Raw genomic sequence first — 20632 nt, 5'->3', positions numbered from 1 at the left:
CAGTATAGTTGTTTTTGTTTTGCTTTGTTTTGTTTTTCAGAGAAATTCACATTTTCATGTTAGGAAATCATAAACTTTGCCGGGTGCATCTGAATAAATCAGTTTCCCGTTGATGCTCTAGTTTTTAGGGATGCTGTGAGAATTAGTGAGATGAAGTCTGCAAGACACAGCTTGCTCTTGGAGAAATATGATACGTTAATATCACATTTAACAGAATTCTGTTTTAACATCAAGCAAGTGACTGTAGCCATCCACCTGTTTTAAACTAGCCCAACTCTGCCATGGGAGAAAACTCTTACAAACTCAGTCACCTGCAGTGACTTAACTATTCCTTAGGTACACACATTTCCACTAAACAGCAGTCAAGTTTCTGACTAAGAAAATTAGTAATATTCTTTCTGAATCCAAATTAGTAGTATTCTTTCCCCAGATGTGAATCTAACAAGAAGTTAAGAAACTTACCCAAATTTTCCTCTCTAATTTTGTTCCTACTCTGACTATCTTCTTCAACTATTCTGTGACAGTCAAAGATTTCCTTCTCCTCAGGAAAAAGGCTGGTTCTTTGGTAAAAATTAGAGCTTCCAACAAATAAGCAAACAATCCAATTAAAAAGGGGAGAGGACCTGAACAGACATTTCTCCCCAGAGGACATACAAATGACCAACAGATATATGAAAAGCTATTCAAGAAATGCAAATCAAAACTACAATGAGATACCACTTTATACCTGTTAGATTGTCTATTTATCAACAAGATAGGTAATGACAAGGGTTAGAGAGGCTGTGCAGAAAAAGGAACCCTCATTCGCTGCTGGTAGAAATGAAAATTAGTATAATCATTATGGAAGAAAGTATGGTGGTTCCTTAAAAAGTTAATACTAGAATTACCATATGACCCAGCAATCCAAAAGCTCAAAAACATTGGTATATAAAGACACATGCATCCCATGTTCATTGCAACATTATTCACAGTAGCCAAGACATGCAAATGACCATAGTGTCCCTAGATAGAGGACTGGATAAAGAAGATGTGGTACATATATACAATGGAATACTACTCGGCCATAAGAAAGGATGATGTAGTAACATGTACAACAACATGGATGACCTTGAGAACATTATATTGAGTGAAATGAGTAAATTAGAAAAAGCTAAGAACTGTATGATTTCACACATAGGTGGGATGTGTGTAAGACTCATGGGCACAGATAAAAGTGAAATAATGGGGAGGGGGATGTAGGGAAGGAAGATGGGAAAGGGAGTGAGGGGAAGGTTATAAAGCGGGACCAATACAAGGTGACAGAAAATGATTTGACTTTGGGTGATGGGTATACAACATAATCAACAGTTTAAATACTATAGAAATGTTTACCTGAAACCTATGTACTCTTATTGATCAATGTCACCCTACCAAATTTAATTTTCTAAATAAAAAGTAATAAAAATAAATTAAAAAAAATAGCTTGAGCTTTTCCCAAGCTCTTGCAATATGTCCTTAGGACTACTCACTCATTTCCACTAAAGAACCAAATAATATGAGTTCCAAATTCATTCCATAAAAATAGAATTTGGCTTTAATGAGAAGTTGGGCCAGTGAGTGTTAGTGTCAGTGGCAACTATTAATACCTGTAAAGGCTTAAAAATAAACTCAATATTTGGATATGACTAGTCTTTTACCATTCTTTCAAAGGGATAGCTTTATAGAAAGTGACATGCCATCGACCACAGTTATATAGTGCGATGTTTTTATTCCTGTCGTATCTCTTGTCTGCTGTTGTACCTGCGCCTCCAGGCTGAGAGGAAATGCCTTCTGGAAACTGCTAATGCTCAGAACAGAAGAGCAGTTCAACATAGGCAGTCAGGAAACAACTCCTTGGTAAAATGCTGCCCTTCCTTCTAACTTAAAATAAAAAAGGTAAAGTTAGCTCAGTCAAGATTATTGAAAGGCAGGTTCTGAAAAGCTACTGCCAGCCTCAAACTTGGCAGCCCAGAGGTTCTGAATTCCATGTTTGGGACTGGGAAGAGTCTCAGAAAATGAAGTTTCTGTTTAGGCCTTTGAATGTTGTTATATCAGCTACTCTCTTTCCTTTTTTTTAGTCCTACTCTTTTTTTCTCTTTCCTGACATGGCAAATGATACTAATATATCTTTTTTTTTTTAATGTCAGTTTTATTCTTCTGATGAAGAATATGAGAAACATAGGAGGGGGGACATGAATGATGTCCTCAGTTATGCATTCCCGTAGCTGACAGTTCACGCACTCTAGGAAGCGAGACATTCTCTGAATTGTTCCCAAAGAGTCTTGCTTTATTCTGTTTCCCCTATGAGCCTCCCTGACTTGTTTTGCTGTTGGGAAATTTAAGTTCTAGGTGGTATGAATATAAGGAAAACATTTCCTCTTTGCTTTATTTTGTTTGGTCATTTTTATTCTGGGTCTGCTATAAAATTTCTTAGTAAGTCATTGTGCTTCCATAATGAAAACCCAAGCTTTAGTGTAGTAATCTTTCTCTTTGTTCTTGCACAGAAAGGAGGGGCTGGGTAGGTTTCCTGGTGCCACCAGGGGACATCACTGACCTAGCAATAGGTCACTATTGTGGGCTCATGGTGACAGAAGACACGTTGTAAGTGGAACGAGGATGCCAAGGATAATTATTTGGGCAAGCCCTCAAGGAAGAATTCCAATAGGACCCTTTATCTCCAAAACTGATTAAGGTGCTGATTTTGTTGACTTCAAGGCATGACGATTCTGGTCATGCTTTTCTCAATAAAGCTGTAAGATCAAGCAGAAGGAATCCTGTTCTCTTGATGCAATTGGAAATGTGATTCTCAATACCATGGGGTAGAGGAGGTACTTTTAAAAATTATATACATGTAGTACCACCCACCCATAATCACCGCTCTTGATGAGAAATGCCACTGATGGGAATGCGCTACATACTTGATGATGAGGAGTCAAAACAAAACAAAACAAGAAAACTATTGGGAACCATTAGAATTTGCAGTGTGTGTGCGTGTGGCCGTGAGAAAAATTATTCCCAGCCCTCAGACTTTCTTAAAGTATGAACAATGTGAAGAGATCCAACTTTTGATTTGGACTTGAGATTTTAAATTTAATGTGACATATTAATGAAAGCAATGTGTGGTATTTACTCAAATCACAGTTCTCTTCAGAGCAGTGCAAGATTCAGTCATGGATAAATCAGGAGAGTACTCAGGATTCTAAAAGAAAAGGGGACCAAAAATCAAAATGGGAGGAAAAAACAAAAAGGCCTAACTCAAAAGAAGAGTTCTTTAGTTTGTGAGGCAAGTGAAACTATTCTGGGGGGAAGTACTAAAAATCCATGCGGAGCCATAAACTTTTTGAAGGCAGAATGGTTGCACACACTCGGATTACCTCCATGGCCCTAAAGTGCATGTCTTGGATGCCCTCATAGAGCTGAGGACCAGGCTGGGTGTGCTAGGGCCCTGTGCCCTTGGTTACTGAGCACACTTCTCTCCTGAGTGTAGAGCCATCTGACAGCAGTGGCACTTCATACACATTTGAATGTAGCTGAGTTGCATTTTTCAAGAGTGTTCATTTAAGTGGCTTGAGAAACATAACAGACTGTGCCTGACATTTTAGTGAATTTCAATGATATCAGTTTGATTTTAGAAGGACATACATTCTTCTGTTTAAAATTTTTTTTCTGAGGTCCCTAAAGCACTTTTATAAAGGTAAAAATACATTCCTGAGAGAAATGAAAAGAGTTGGGGTGAGCCTGACCTGTGGTGGCGCAGTGGGTAAAGCGTCAATCTGGAAACGCTGAGGTTGCCGGTTCAAAGCCCTGGGCTTGCCTGGTCAAGGCACATATGGGAGTTGATGCTTCCAGCTCCTCCCCCCTTATCTCTCTCTGTCTCTCTCTCCTCTCTAAAAATGAATAAATAAATAAAAAAAAAATTTTTTTTTTAAATTTAAGAGTTGGGGTGAGATGTCAAATTTTCCTTGAAATGCAGGTACACAGAATTATGAGAATTCGCCAGAAACTTTTTGGGAGCTACTATTTATTGAGTACTTGCTATGTGCCAGAGTGTTGTTGAATGAATGGATGAATGCATGAGCTAATGAACAATCATATAGAATACTTACTAATATTTTTTCCATTTTACCAATTTTACTAAAGCTTAGAAAGGTTGTAATAAGTCACCCATCTGATAAATGTTGGAAATAGACTATAAACCCACATCTTTCTGAGTCTAATTTATGTAATGTGGGTGATTAAAAACAGAGTGCTAGGAACAATCATATATCATAAAAACTCCTCCGCCTGAGGCTGGCTGATGAACATAGCTTTTATTTTTCTCCTTGTAGTCCCTAATTTCCCCCAGCGAGTTCCAATCTCCTCATTCATTTTTTCACATTACTCATCTCTTTTATCCACAAAATTCTGGTTGAAATTAGTGGAATCTTCATGCTTAAGAACTCCTAATGACAAAGAGAGCTGGGAATACTAGCTCAATGTTCTGATCTTTTTAAAAAACCCAGACAGAAAAGAATATTGGCCCCAGAGGTCAAAACCCAGACAACTCCAGTTTTGATGGGACAGCTCCCAAAAAGTTCAGATGCTTCCCTGAACTTGTCCAAATCTTGGGCGGTCTCCTGCTTTTCCAGAGGGAACATGCTTGGTGGATGATGCACCAACTTTGAAACACACAGAGAATGCCCTCCATGGGGACTCTGGGGTTTTATGTGAGATTAAGTCCCAACTGCACATTAGGCCACCATGGTATTTCTCCAAAGGCTTTGCAGTGTCAAAAATAGAATCTCAACCACACAGAAAGCACCGGAAGTTATATTAGGTGAAATCATCACACTTCTGTTTATAGGGTTTAGTTATTAAGCCCAGAGCATGTGCCAGATATTTTCTAGATGCTTCACCTACATTATTTAATCTTTTCACCAAACTTCAAGGTAGTTGTTATCTCAACAAATGAGGAAACTGAGGCCCAGGTTGACTAAATAAAGTGCCCAGTCATATGATTTGTAAGTGGTAGATAGGATTTGAACTGACTATCTCCAAAACATGTGCATTGAACTATGCCACCATGTCCCCTGACCAACCCAGGAGGGCATGAGCAAAGATCACGCTGGTGGGAGGATTTGTACCGTAGCTTTGTTTCTGTTCATCTGCAGTCTCTCCTGGGCCATTCCAGAAGCAGTCTTGGAGGTAGTGGAGCTGGCAGGACTTCTGATTCCCATGCAGCAAACCTGGGCAAAGTGGCTGGCTGCTGGGCAGAGGTCTCTAGCTTTGAACCAAGTGACAGGAGTTAACAGACACCAAAGAAAACCAAACCATCAACTGGCTAAAATCTTTGAGAAGCCATCAGCAAAAGTTTGACAGGATAGACTAAGAAATTCACAAATGCCTTGAGAAATCAGAAATAAGTCAGGAAGAAAAAAAATTGACGGGCAAGCGAATTCCATAAATTCTAGAACCTCATAGAATCATTAAAAGTCCCCATAACTTGAGCCTAACTGAAACTGTGGTTCCTTCACTGCAGTAATTTAAATTTAACTATTTACTTTGGCTTCTGTCCTCAATGACTTGTTCTAAGCAAAATGCTTTGATGAAATGTACAAAAGAAATAAAAATATTATTGAGAAGCCAGAGAGTAATATTTTGCTCTAAAACAATTATGAACATAAGCTTTAACCTTTGGCTATATTATAAGGGCTAACTTTGACTAACAAGGGCAAAAAACTTTTAGGATCTTATTTGGAAAAGCAGTTTTGGTTTTAGAATGGCTGTTAATGTACCCTAACACCTTAATGAACCAAAACGCCTTTCCACCAAAATGCCTTCTAGTCTCCTTATAAATCAATGTACATTTGACATCTAAAAGTCTATTTCTTGGCCCTGGCCAGTTAGTTCAGTCAGTTAGAACACCGTCCTGAAACAACAAGGTTGCAGGTTCAATTCCTGTTCAGAGAATACATCAGAAACAACCAGTGAATGCAAGGCTGAGTAGAACAACAAAGGAACACATCCCTTCTCCCTCCCTTCCTTCTCCCTTCCTCTTTCTGTCTTTCTAAAAATAAATCAATCAATAAAAAAAATAAAGCCCAGGGAAGATAGCTTGGTTGGTTGGAGCATCATCTTGGAGCACAGAGGTTGCTGGTTCATTCCCCAGTCAGGGCACATGTAGACCCAGCTCAATGTTCTTGTCTCTTCATCTCTCTCTCTTCCTGCCTCTCTTTCTAAAAAATATTATAAAATAAAATAAATTTTAAAAATAAAAGTCCATCGGCCCTGGCCGGTTGGCTCAGCGGTAGAGCGTTGGCCTGGCGTGCAGGGGACCGGGGTTCGATTCCCGGCCAGGGCACATAGGAGAAGTGCCCATTTGCTTCTCCACACCCCCCCCCCTTCCTCTCTGTCTCTCTCTTCCCCTCCCTCAGCCAAGGCTCCATTGGAGCAAAGATGGCCCGGGCACTGGGGATGGCTCCTTGGCCTCTGCCCCAGGTGCTAGAATGGCTCTGGTCGCTGCAGAGCGATGCCCCGGAGGGGCAGAGCATCGCCCCCTGGTGGGCAGAGCGTCGCCCCCTGGTGGGCGTGCCTGGTGGATCCTGGTCGGGTGCATGCGGGAGTCTGTCTGACTGTCTCTCCCCGTTTCCTGCTTCAGAAAAATACAAAAAAAATTAATAATAAATAAAAAAATAAAATAAAATAAAAGTCCATCTTTTGGAAGTTCATTTCTTGTTCTATAACAATCTATGGCTTATAAAAGCTAAAGTCAACTTCATGCTGTGTTCAAACAATATTTGTGGGACTTAGGCTCCTGTTTTTCCTTCCCACTTTATTTGATATACCTCCATCAATTGACACAAAATTTCATCTTTTGGTGGTGTGCTCACCTGAATTGAATATTATTTTTCAGAAAGCCAATAACAACAATAAACAGTAAATGTTTATTAAAAATATTACAATATGTCAGGTGTCCTCCATAAGAGCTGGGCTCAAAGCCTGGCCCAGTTACTTGACCACCTGTGAGACTGCGGACAATAAACTTATCTCTCACATCCCCAGTTTCCTTATCTACAAACTGGTGATAATAACGAATTGGTTTGTGCAGAGGAGGGAGTAAATGACATAACACATGTTGCACTAGTTTGCTATGGCTTCCACAGTAAATTCTACAAACTGAGTGACTTAAATGACAAAAATTTATTTTCTCACAAGAAGGAAGCTAGACGTCCTAAATTAAGGTGTCAGCAGGGTTGGTTTGTTCTGAGGCTTCTCTACTTAGCTTGCAGATAGCTGTCTTTTCCCTAAGTTTTGTTGGTATGTCTGCACTCTAATCTCTTCTTCTAAAGCAGGGGTCCGGAACCTATGGCTTGTGAGCCAGATGTGGCTCTTTTGATGGCTGCATCTGGCTTGTAGACAAATCTTTAATAAAAAAAATAATAATGTTAAAAATATAAAACATTCTCATGTATTACAACCATTCATTTTCTACCGCTCATGTTCATGGTTGCGGGTGGCTGGACCCAATCACAGCTGTCCTCCGGGACAACACCAAATTTTTATTGGATAATGCGTAGTGTACACGGGTCATTGTGAGGTCAGGAAGTAAACTTCCCTCCTTTTAATCACGTAATCAGCTAGCTAATTGCAGAAACCCTTTTGACGAAGAAGATGGCTAAAAGAAAAAAAGATAAGTATTTTACTTTTCAGCAGGAATGGACAGAGGAATTCACCTTTGTGGAGAGAGCAGGTTCTGCAATGTGTCTAATATGCAATGATAAAATTGCATCGATGAAATGGTCAAATATAAAGCAACACTTCGACACATGCCATACTACATTTACATCGAAATATCCAGCTAGAGCAGCAGGAAGAAAGCATGTCAAGAGCTACTGTGCAAAGTGCGAACTAGTCAGCAACTCCGTGTTTGGACCCAACAAGGTGACTAGAATTCGATTAGCTTTGCTGGTGCTTTTAGCAATTGTGAGAAACGAAAAGCCATTCACAGATGAGGAGTATGCCAAAACATTCATGCTTGATGTTTCCAATGAACTTTTTGACGACATTTTGGATAAAGACAAGATAATCAAATGAATAAAAGACATGCCTCTGTCGGCAAGAACTGTTCTCGATTGTACCATCATGATGGCAAATCAAATTGAGGCAACACAAGTGAAGGACATAAATGCAGCACCATTCTTTTCTCTCGCTTTGGATGAGTCAACAGACGTAAGCCATTTAACCCAGTTCAGCGTGATTGCAAGGTATGCTGTCAGTGACACACTATTTGAGGAAAGTCTTGCTGTTTTGTCTGTGAAAGAGACAACAAGAGGGGAGGGTTTATTCAAGTCTTTCACTGAGTTCCCTAAAGAAAAAAATCTACCGATGGATAAACTTATTTCGTGTGTACTGATGGTGCTCCGTGCATGGTGGCGAAAAACAGAGGATTTGTAGCGCTTCTTTGTGAACATGAAAAGAGGCCCATCCTAAGTTTTCACTGCATCCTACATCATGAGGCGCTTTGTGCTCAGATGTGTGGCGAGCAGCTTGGTGAGGTGATGTCACTGGTCATTTGGGTGGTCAACTTTATTGTTGCCCGAGCTTTAAATGATCGCCAGTTTAAAACACTGCTGGATGAAGTTGTTCAGACTCCTTGATGAAAATACTAAAATGCAGGATAAAATGGGATGTCCATTGTTGCTCACCTGCAAGCCTTCAGTTTCAAAAAAGAAGCTAACTAAACTTCACTTTACATCTCAAAAAGTATATGTCAAGGCACAAGAGAAGCTTTTGAACTCCGAAGCTCTCGGCTCCCATTGATTTAACTTCTGGTCAAAGGCAAACAAAAATCTGCAATGATGACAATGATGTGACAAGGCTGACAATAACAGTTAACATTTACTGAGGATATACACATATGAAGCCCTTCAAATGCATTCTTCCATTGGATCTATCAGAACTTCTGCAAATGTTTGTGGTCTTTCAAATAAACTGAATTTTTTAGGGGAGAACACGTTGGGAATTTCTCCATGTAAGAAAGATAAAATTGGTATTGATTTTGTGAAAATATCAGCCAAGATGATCATTGTCATTCTAGTTATAGTTTTGCTGATATATAAGGACGAATACATTGTATTTGGATTGACTAGAGAACGCCAACATCCACTTTCAGAACTGAAACACAGAGATTCCTCGATCATTGTTGATTAACCTGGAAAGGTGGAGACAGCCTGCTTATAAGTGTTTCTTCACCTAGCACACGGCTCTGTCTGCCATGACAATAAATGAATATTTGTGGATTGAGTGATGCATTATTCCACAGGACTCCAAGTTACCCTCTCCTTTCCAGGGCAGTGTGGCTAATGGCTCTGATAGACTCATTGATCAAGCAGTTTTGTCTGTGCCTCTCTTAAACTCAACAGCCCCCAAGAACACACTGCTGTAGAATGAGGGGTACCATTCAGCCCCTTTGTAACTTACTCTCAAGTGTTTGGGGGTTTTTGAGCAAGAATCTTAGTCACATGAACATGTCTGTAAAACAATTATTGGGAAAGCAGAAAGACAAATGTTGAAATTCCAAAGTTTTTCCTTAGTGGTACTTCTACATACACCTCCCAAGAGAGAGAGTTGTGGCAGCTGCCACTGATAGTGATGAAAATATTCATTTTGAAATGTTGCAAGTCATAGAAACATCTAGGCCCATGATGGCGAACCTTTTTATAAAAACCTCCAACTTTGGCAGTGCTGGTCAACCTGGTCCCTCCCACTCACTAGTGGGCATTCCAGCTTTCATGGTAGGTGGTAGCGGAGCAACCACACTGTGCTGTGATTGGCCCAACTTCTGCCTCTTTCTTGTTTAGCTGAATACAACCATCTCTCAGCAAAAGTCATTGGGCATTACTTTTGGTAGCTCTTCTAGCCTTGAACATTTGTAGGGTACACACAGAGAACTGCTTTCCATCAGCTGACTCTCTGGACATGCATGGGCCTGTGGCGGGGCTTTGAGTTTCTGGCTCTCTGTCAACTCCATTGAGCAGGAGCCTTGGCTGGGTTCTACACAGTATTTTTTTTCTGTCTGAAGAATGACCTGGTTAGCAAAAGACAAATAGTAGAGTTCCCCCAAAATAATTAAGTCTTTGGACCCCTTTCTGCAAACACAAATCTGTGTGAGGTTTTCTGGAGTGAATGCTACAGACGACATTCCAAAGGTCAAGAGACCAAACGCCATACTGGTCAGTCACCCACGTTCTCTCCATAAATAGCACCGTGCCTTTCTGGAGCAGTGAGACAGTGCTGGACAATTTATTTGTGGTGCCAGCTAGATGGCAGTTTAAACTAACAGGCATAAATATGACAAAGACAACAGCAGAGATGGACTGGATGGAGGATGAATTCAGTTAAACCACAGGATGTTGGACAAGTCACTTAACTATTCCCAGCCTTAGTATCCTCAGCTCTAAAGTTAGGTCAATAATTCTGTTCCATAACATTATCCATTGAGCCAGAACACATTCATTGAGAACCTACCCCATGTGTAGGGCCATGCTAAAGGCTGAAGGTGAGGATTATATAAAACGCTGTATGTGAGAGCCCAGCAGAGCAGCTGCCTCTTAAGGGTTCTCCGATATGTTGATTGACTGTGAGGAGGGACTGGGGTAGAAAAAAGCTTTGGCCTGACTTCTTTGAAAATGTAGATATTTACTCAGATTCCTGAATTATTGATTAAAAATATCAAAAATTGCCTTCTTCTGTGAGAATAATAATTAAGCACCAGAAGGATAAAAGCAAGATCTTGGGAACAGAGAATTAAGACAGGAGGAACAGGGAGCTCTGTTCCAGCTTAGGGGGACCTTGACTGAGATTTGATATGATGAACCTCATGGAAAACCCATGGCTTCACCTAGGTAAAGAGTGGAGGGGAAGGTGCCAGTAGATTGGGGGGAAAGCGATGAAAGGGACAAGGTAATACATTTCAAGGAGAAGTATCGGAGAATTCCTGGGAACAAACTAGGCATGTTTACCCTGTGAGAAGCCTTCGTGATTTCAGTGGTTGGCTGGAGGAAGGGGAAAATTGAGCTCACTTTAACCATGCTCCCAAGTTCAACTCCAGCTTCTAAGAAAATAGATAATAGCCGGTAACGCCACTTCTGGTCCTCACAACCCTGGGGTCAAGACCTGGCTGGAATTAACCAACAGGATTTCATATCAGGCCTGGAAAGTTGTGTATTTTTTTAACTTTCCTTTTTTAATGTTTATTTTATTGATTTTGGGAGAGAGAGAAAGAGAAACCAGTAACCTCTGCTCTTCCGGATGATGCTCCAACCAACCGAACTATCTGACCAGGGCAAAAGTTGTGTATTCATGTTTATTCTGGAGTGCAGGCTGCATTATGGATTTTTTTTTCCATATAATTTTAAGAGAATCTGACCTTAATAAGTGTAAGCAAGTGTCTTAGATTATCCCTACTTTTTTTTTCTGAAGAAAAGCATTTTGTGACAGAAACCTGCCGAAGACACTAATCAATCACACCTCAAGCTCAGCTTTGGAAAGTAACCTTTTCTTTTCTTTGATAAAAATATAGAAATCCTTTTAAACTACCATTTACCTCCAGTTGACTTTTATTTGTGTTGAATGATTTCTTTTGCCCTTAGCACGTTCCTCTTAAAGAGTTAACAGAGATGACCTCTGGGAGTCAGTGCTTCAAAACCCCTCCTGGGTGGGGACGACCGATGACAGGTCAAAACCAACATCACTCTTCAGCTGCCTGGTGTGCACCTTTCGAAACCCGGCACACCCACGCTAAAATAAGGACTTGGCCCATACTCAGGGAAAATCATAGATGCGCTTCTTCTTTCGGTGATATATGGGGTAGGAGTCAAAGGGTGTGGCGTTGAGCGTGGAGAGAGTGGAAGGGAAAGGGAAGGTGAAGCGGAGACGAGGTGGCGGACGGGAAGTAAAGACGCAAACCGGAGCGTTCGATGCGACCCGTTTTTTGAGACGGAGCCTCGCCAAGTGCTGGCGTGTCTTCCACACCAAAGAATGATGTTCAGGATGAGTCCAGTTTTAGCCCAGGAGAAATAAATCAACCAGAGGGCAAAAGGTTTAAGGAGAAAAGAGTATCATCCCAAGTATGCAGTGTCGTTCACATCCAAAATTTCTAGGTCAAAGACAATGAGGAACTAATGTGGGAAAAAGAAGGCAGCCCGAGCTCTTGGCATCCCGGGTCGGCCGGCAGCTGGCCTGGTCCTCACAGCCCTGAGGTCCTGGCCCAGCTGGTGGACGAAGGAGAAAGCTCTGGCCTTGGACCTCTGGGTTCTTGGGGGATGTGGGTGGGGAGTTTCTAACTTGTATGCCGTTTAATTAAAGGAAATAAAACTTTCTCTATAGAGATGATAATAATAAAACATCTCAAAAGAAAATGGGGGTGCACAGTCTCACGTATTATCCAGGCTCTGTGGAAGGCAAGAGGGCTTGGAACAGTGAAGTCTTGTTTGCTCACGCGGCTCTGAGTAACTTAAGAGGGAAAAAACTCAGAAAATAATTGATTAGATGCCAATTCACATAGCTCACTTAGTCTGCTTTTTATTATCAGTATTTCTTTAAAAGGCTAATAGATCCTGTTCTTGACAAGCATGAAGCCAGAAGGTGGGCTCTTATCCAGTGTTTTCATTTTTTAGCTCTCAAGGGGCCATGATTAGATCTTAATATTGAACGCACAAACCACACTCACTGTGTGAACTCTCCGAGAGGGCTCCCCACCTCAGGATAAAAAAAGTAAAGAAGTTTTATTGGAAGGATTGTAAAAGGAAGGGGGAGGAACGCTCTAGGTCTCTTTGGGCCAACTGATTAGGGACGAGTTGATTTTCTTATGAACACTCTTAATCTGCTCTGGGGGGGGGGGGGCGGGTGGTGAGGAGAGGGAAACCTGAGAAGACTGGACCTCAGTGATTTAATTCCTGACCTAAGAATAGCCAAACCTCGGGTGGAGAAGAGCGAGCACAAGTCAACCACTGAAAAAGCATTTGCAAATTGAGCAGTCCTTTTGAATCTTAGGTAATAGCTGTGGGCAGAATTTTTTTATTCCACATCTCATAAACTGTAACTGAACTTGGGAAAACATGCCAATCACAGGATGCTCTCCACAGATTACATGATCTAACACTGAGCTACAAGGAGCCAAACATGAACAAATGTGCTTCCAGTTATAAGTTCATGGCAATGCTTCTCACCCGGTCCAGTAAGCGCTGGACACATTTTATTCATTACAACATGGTGAAGGTTAAGTTGCCCCACGTTGCTTCTGTATCCACCCTGTAGCCACCTTGCCATGTACGCAATGTAGCCCTCTGTCCTTTGTAGTGGGATTGATTTTGAGTTGCTGGGTGCACTCTCGAGGGTTGCTATCCACTTGGCTCACCAGCTCAAGTGAATCAAAAGGGAAAAGATCTTTTCTCCAAGGAAAAAGACATACAAATGCATGGAGAGCCTGTAGGCTTCCCTGTGGGCTTCGCTCCTGAGATAAGTCCTGCTCCTTCTGATGGCAAAATCACCCTCGGAGACACTAGAGGGGCCGACTGGGCTGGAGCTCATTTCCAGTGTTTGGTTAGCTGAAAATATTTTTCAGTATGGGGATTGCGGAAGGAAAGGGAGTTGGGGAGCTAGAGGGTGGTAGGGATAGATGGATGGTGATGAAGGAGACTTGGTTTGGGGTGGTGAACACCCAGTACAGTATGCAGATGATTTATTGTGAAGTTGTACACCTGAAACCTGTATTGTTTTATTGACCAATGTTGTTACCCCAATAAATTCAATTAAAGATAATAAAATTTAATAATTGAGATAGACAGTGTGATGACAGCCAGAGGGAAATGGGGTGGGGCTCGGTAAGAGGGGTGCAAAGGGAGGGAATGGGGGTGAGAAGAGACTCTGCTTGGAGCAATGGATGCCTGGTGCAGTGAGCAGATAATGTTTTAGTGAGTTGTACACTTGAAACCTATATGGTTTTATGAACCAATGTCACCCAATAAACTCAATTAAAAATAATAAATAATTTCTAAAAATACCTTTCACTATTTACAACATAGCATTTAGTACATAGTCTCCAATATGAGTAATGCATAGAAATGGCACTATAGACAAGTTCAAATATTTCAAATATTTAAAAGGCAATACATAGACCAGTCTCATGACTTTCAGGGCACATTCAATGCCATTTTGCACTGAAGGTGAGCTCACTCTGTGCTCTGGGAGCTGCAAGCATCCGGTGCTAGCACTCAACCCCAGGGAAGGTGACAGGTGAAGGGTGAAGTACAAACCCATCTTTTCCACTCTTTAGGAGTAAGATACCATGAACAGCTTTTCCCCAGAATATATCACAAATAGATTAGCTTTTTAAAAAGAGGTTAAATATATTTGTGCCTTGACAAATTTGTTACTCCAACCATAGCACAGTCAATATTGAAACCAATATCATCGTTCTTTATTATCCTGTTATTTCTACCATATTTTTCCCATGGCTCTTAATACAGGAGTGCTCAGCCAGATTCTCACCCTTTGTCACTCAATGGGATGCATATATATGACGGCTGCTATGTAGTTTGGAAAGGTAGCCATAACACACTTAAGTGTAGTTTAAAGAGTTAGCGCCATCATGCCCACTACTAATAGTTTGTATTCAAAGGGCAAGGTTATTTTTTGTAATTAAACCCTGTTTTAGGGTAAGGTTTGTTCACTGCCTCTATGAAATATGTTGTCTTCTCATACCTGACTTACCTTCACCTCCTGGATACCCGGGAACATGCTCCCAGCTGGGTGGAGTGGTCTCTAATGCTTCCAGAGTTAGAGAAAAGGAGTTCACATGTTCCAATGTAGTTTCTCAGAGAGCTAGAACCTCTCAAGTTCTTCCCTAGTAGTTTATCAGAAACTCCTGGGTAGACATGGGACACCATCCATACCAGTGCCCAAAATGGAGTGACTTTTAATAGGAATTATATATTTTTATTCTTAAGGCTAAATGAATGCCCACTACTCTTTTTTAGATATTTTTATTGGATAGTGTGTGTGTGTGTGTGTGTGTGTGAGAGAGAGAGAGAGAGAGAGACAGACAGACAGACAGACAGAGACAGAGAGACAAAGAGAAAGAGACAGAGACACAGAGAGACTCACCCCATATGACAGACAGATCTTGTTCTGGCAGAATGGGAAGTTCATGATATAAGCTGTTTAGTGAGAATTTCACCAGTCTCTTCCAATTTTTGTCATTTCACAGTTACTTAGGCTAAGAGTATTCCATTTAAGCCTAGGAGTAAATTAATATACCAAGAGAAACAGTCAAGACCTTTATGCCTTTTGCTTATAATTTCCTTATGCTTCTTTATGCCCCCCAGAGCAGATAAACAAGAGGCATTCACTAGTTAGAGTCAGAAACCTTTCAACCCAAAATGTCTGGGAAGTCCTGTATTCTGTTAGTTCTAATATACACGCATCAGCCATAAGGGAAGTCTAATAGTGCAAGACAATAAAACCCCTTTATGTTTTCTGTTTTAGGGAAATCCTGCATGGTTACACAAGGGTCATAAAAAATTACTAATGTGTTTTCTCATGGCGCTGGGCCATAACAAAAGGCTGCGTGCAATGGTATTGTATGCAGCCTGTAATCACAAACAAATGTATCCCACCAACAGATGAGATGTTATATGAGAAAGTGTGAGAGGTTAGAGCTTGAGCTTTGGTGTCAGCTATGAAGCAGGTCCCTCCACAATCAAGCACCCCTGAGACCATGCAAATGAAAATGACAGTGCCTGGGAGGCAGGGGTGGGAGGGGAGTGCCAAGAGGGATGAAGTCACCACTGTGAACATCCAGCTTCCCTCCAAATGGGAAATATGAAAAGGCTTCAACTCTGGTATAATCTGGACTAAGAAAGAAGATGGAATTTGTGGGTCAGGTTGGGGGAGATGTGGGAATCCCTATGAGGAGGAGACAAGGGACACCAGTCAGCATCCCAGAAGGAGGGATAGCCAAACACGGAGCCAGCAATCCTGGATCCAGCCTTGTATCAGTGAGTGAGAGGAGTTGTCTGCTCCTGGAGCCACTTATCTGACATGTTAAATCATAAGGAAGCCAGCCATCAGCATAGCACCAAGGTTTGCCACCCACTACAGGTCTGGCTTAGAAGGACATTCAGAGCTGCTTTCAGAGACCAGGTATCAAAGGGATCATTTTGTCCAGATGAATAGGAATTCTCATAAAGAAGTTGAGGTATTTTGCCTTAACCTTCAGAGAGGAATTTCTGAGCTGTGAACAGTGACATTTCTCCATGTGAGTTCCTGTGACAAGGAGTATTTTCCAGGATTCTCAGGGGTGAAAAGAAATACCATAGGAGCAATATAATCAGATGACTCTGAAACGGTGCATTTGGCCCAAAACAGTGGTATGCGCTGGAAATGCACAAGTCAAAATTTCTGGCTCCACCATTCCCTAACCAACTGTGAGCAAGATATTTATGCTCCCTGAACCTCAGTTTCCTCTTTGGAAAATAGGAAGAAATAGCTGCCTAAATGATTGTTGTAAAGCTTCCACTTTAGTCATTACCCGTATGCCCACAATTTCCATGTCTTTTCTCCCCAGTCCAAATTTCTCTTCAGAGTTTTACATCTTCATACTTCTTCCCATGTTCCACGGGCTCTTTAAAACCAAATGTTTCAAGCTGAAATTGTCACCTTTTCTCCCTTTGACCTTACAGACCAGTATTCTATTCATTCAAGGATACCATGATATGTCACCACTCTAAAATCAAGTAAATCACCAAATCTTTTATTCCAGCTTTTTTTAAGTTTTCCAGCTATCTCCATCATGAGTTTGAACACCACCATTTCATGCCTAAATCATTGCAAGTCACCTCTCTCTAAAGTTGGCCCATTCTCCAACACTCCATTCAGAGAGATCTTTGGAAAAAACAAGTCTGGTTAGTTCACTTCCTGCTTAAATGGCTTCCCACCATCTTCAGGATATTTCTTCCCTGGCTTGTCAAGGTGTGCTCCTTTCTTACCACCACAGCATCATCTTTAGTCTCCACAGTTCCTGGCACTGTAAATTCTCTCTAGCCATACCAAACTTTATTGACTGTTAGTCATCTCTGGGTCTTCACAGAGGTTGTTTTCTCTTCCTGGAATCCACTTCCCTTCCCTTCCCTTCAGGTGATAATTGCTACTTATCCTTTAGATGACAACTTAGATATCATCCCTCATGGGAGCCTTCTCTGTGACTTCAAGGCTGGATATGTGCCCTTTTCATGCACTGCCACAGTACCTTGCAATCTCCTTAACTTGAGCACATTGACCTCACCATACTGGACTTCCCTGTACCTGTCAATCTCCTCCACTTGATAACCTACTCTTTGAAGACATCATATGTGTAGTGGTATCAATAACTATGTGCAAAGGAAGAAAGGAAGGAGGAGGGAGGGGAAAAGAATATGGTATGTTAAATACCTAGCACAGAAACAGTCACATAACAACAAACATAGCTCTCCATTCTTTATTAATAAACCACACATCTTTACTTTTTTTAAACTAGAGCCTATAATTACCTTTTTATACTCAGTCAAGTGGTGAAGTCCCTTTATATCTAAATATACTAAATCTCTACTGTTAGCCAAGACCCCAAAACTCAGTAGGCTCTATCAGTTTCAGAAGCCTCCAGGTTGGAGGTTTTCTTTGTCTAACAAGGTCTTTATTCCCCTTTACTTTTTCTTTTGAAATTAATATACTTTATTTTCTAGAGTAGTCTTGCGTTTACAGAAAAATCTGAGTAGAGAGTACAGAGTTCTCTGAGACCCACTCATTCCTTGCCCACACAGTTTCTTCTATGATTAATACCTGGTATTGGACTGTGGTACATTTAGTTTACAAAGAGCACAGTATCATTGCCCTAAAAATCTCCTGTGTCCAACTTATCATTCTCTCTTTCCCCCTCCCCAAACTCCTAAACCCCTGCCAACCACTAATCTTTTTATTGCCTTTATTTCAGAAAGTCATATAGCTGAAATCATACAGTATGTAGCTATTTCAGATCAGCTTCTTTCAATTAGTAAATAATTAGCATTTAAGGTTCCTTCATGTCTTTTATGACTTGATAACTCAGTTATTATCACCAAATAATAATCCATCATTTGGATGGATATACCACAATTTGTTTATTCATTCACCTGTTGAATGACATTGGTTGCTTCCAAATTTTGACAATAACAAAAAAAGCTGCTATAAATATTTATATGCAGGTTTTTATGTAGACATAAGTTTTTGACTTATTTGAGTAAATACCAAAAAAACACAATCACTGGATCCTATGTTTATGGTTATCCTTGGAAGAAATTGACAAACCATCTAAAGTAGTTGTACCATTTTGCATTTCCACCAGCAATAAATGAGAATTCCTGTTGCTCCACATCTTTGTCAGCATTTGGTATTGTCAGTATTGTGGCTTTTTGCCATTCTAATAGGTGTGTAGTGATAGCTCATTGTCATTTTAATTGGCAGTTCTCTAAAGATATATGTTGAGCATCTTTTCATATGCTTATTTGCCATCTGTATATTGCCTTTAGTGAGATGTCTGATCAGATCTTTTGCCCACTTTTTAATTGCACTTTTTTTTAATTGTTGAGTTTAAAGAGTTCTTTGCATATTTTGGCTACAAGTTCTTTATCAGATATGTGTCTTGCAAATATTTTCTTCTAGTCTGATTTGTTTTTCATTCTATTAATATCCTTCACTTTTAAATGACAGTTTTACTGAATGTAAAACATTTAAATATTGCACTCTACTCTCGTTACTTGCATGGTTTCTGACATGATGCTCAATGTAATACTTATCCTTGTTCCACTATAAGTAAGGTGTTTTATTTCTCTAGCTTCTGGAGATTATCTCTTTGTCTTTGATTTTTCTGAAATTTGAATATAGTATGTCAACTTGTATACAGTTTGATATTTATCTTATTGGTATTCTCTGAGCTTCCTGATCCATAGTTTGGTGTCTGTTCTTGGCAATTATTACTTCAAATATTTCCTCTGCTTCGTTTTCCTTTTCTTCTCCTTCTGGTGTTCTTACTATGCATACACCTCACCTTTTTTATTTCTAGCCTTTCTTTTTTTATTATTTCTTCGAGTTTCCATCTCTTTGCTCACGTTACCACCTGTTTTGTATGTTGTCTATTTTTCCCATAAGAGCCCTTAACATATAAACATAGTTATTTAAAATTCCTTGTCTAATAATTCTAGTATCTGTGTCATTACTAAGTCCGGTTTTATTTTTTCTTTGTTTCTTCAGACTATGTTTTTTCTTACCTCATAACTTTTTTTATTGCAAGTCAGACATGATGCATCAGGCAGTAGTAGGCCTTTAGCATGAGGTTTTATGTTAATCTGGCCATGAGTTGGGTTATGTTTAATGCTTATTGTAACTGCAGGTGCCATAGGCTTCAAATTCCTCTTGAAGCCTTGTTTTGCCTTCCCTGTGAACTTTGGGCTTCCCTAAGTACTCCTCCTTGAAGAGATTTTGTGTCTTGCAGCTATTTCAGCTGTAGGTCATGTTATTATACCAAAGATCCATTGGAGGCAGTCTGGTAGGTAAAATGTGGGGGAGGAGATGCATTATACAATCTTGTTATTAAACCTCGGTCTATTAGTCAGTCTATGCCCTTGGGCAATGACCTTCGCAAGTGTTTCTTGGCTATCCCTTCTCCCCCTTTGGATAAGTCAGAAAGGCTGAGGAACCAGTCTGTGAAAATTAAGTGTCAGGCAAAATTATTTGTTTGGACTCCTTTTTTTATATTGTCTGGTCCTATAAGCAGTAATGGGACCATAGGTGTTGAAAAGAGTGAGAAGGACTAAGCTTTCAAGAAACTGAACTCTAGGCCCTGGCCGGTTGGCTCAGCAGTAGAGCGTCGGCCTGGCGTGCGGGGGACCCGGGTTCGATTTCCGGCCAGGGCACATAGGAGAAGCGCCCATTTGCTTCTCCACCCCGCCCCCCTCCTTCCTCTCTGTCTCTCTCTTCCCCTCTCGCAGCCAAGGCTCCATTGGAGCAAAGATGGCCCGGGCGCTGGGGATGGCTCCTTGGCCTCTGCCCCAGGCGCTAGTAGAGTGGCTCTGGTCGCGGCAGGCAGAGCGACGCCCCAGAGGGGCAGAGCATCGCCCCCTGGTGGGCAGAGCGTCGCCCCCTGGTGGGCGTGCCAGGTGGATCCCGGTCGGGCGCATGCGGGAGTCTGTCTGACTGTCTCTCCCCGTTTCTAGCTTCAGAAATAAAAAAAAAAAAAAAAAAAAAAAAAGAAACTGAACTCTAAATAAAGGCTGGAGATGCTTGGATTACCTCAAACAAAATTCTGGAGCAAGAGCATGGCAGGCAGTGTGATGCATGGTGATGTTAACAGGCTCATGTTTCCTAAAGAAATGAAAAGAAAAGCCTTGGAGTGAGAGACAAATGCAATAGTAAGATATTGCAACTCTGACAATTCCAGTGCCCATAATCACATAGGGTAATATTTAAGCAAGAAAAGAAAAATAAGCTGCATAGAATTCTAGGTTAAAAACTAGGAAATGAGGTCATTGTCAAAAAGTTGAAATCCGTTTGGCAAGTTCTCTAA

Source organism: Saccopteryx leptura, chromosome 11, assembly GCF_036850995.1.
Source record: "Saccopteryx leptura isolate mSacLep1 chromosome 11, mSacLep1_pri_phased_curated, whole genome shotgun sequence".
NCBI lineage: Eukaryota > Metazoa > Chordata > Mammalia > Chiroptera > Emballonuridae > Saccopteryx > Saccopteryx leptura.
This window is presented reverse-complemented; position numbering follows the sequence as displayed.